The following is a 259-nucleotide window of genomic DNA, read 5'->3' as shown; positions in this document are numbered from 1 at the left end:
CAATGCCTATAATTCATTTCTCAACAGAGAGATTACATTAAAAATAAATCATTAGAAAATAAGCCAGTCCTGAGGCAGTTAACACATAAATCTTTATTTTTCTATCTTGTATAACTATTTTCTCATATCTATGAAAAAGAAAACAAAAATTGAAAGGCACCATTTAACTATATCTTTATCAAAACACTACATTTTCTGGAGTTTTCCATCTCTGTTTATTACCTTACAGAGACATTGGAAAAAAATAATCTTCCCATTC

This window comes from Penaeus monodon, chromosome 23, assembly GCF_015228065.2.
Source record: "Penaeus monodon isolate SGIC_2016 chromosome 23, NSTDA_Pmon_1, whole genome shotgun sequence".
In the NCBI taxonomy this organism is placed as follows: Eukaryota; Metazoa; Arthropoda; class Malacostraca; order Decapoda; family Penaeidae; genus Penaeus; species Penaeus monodon.
Note: the sequence above shows the minus strand (reverse complement) of the source record.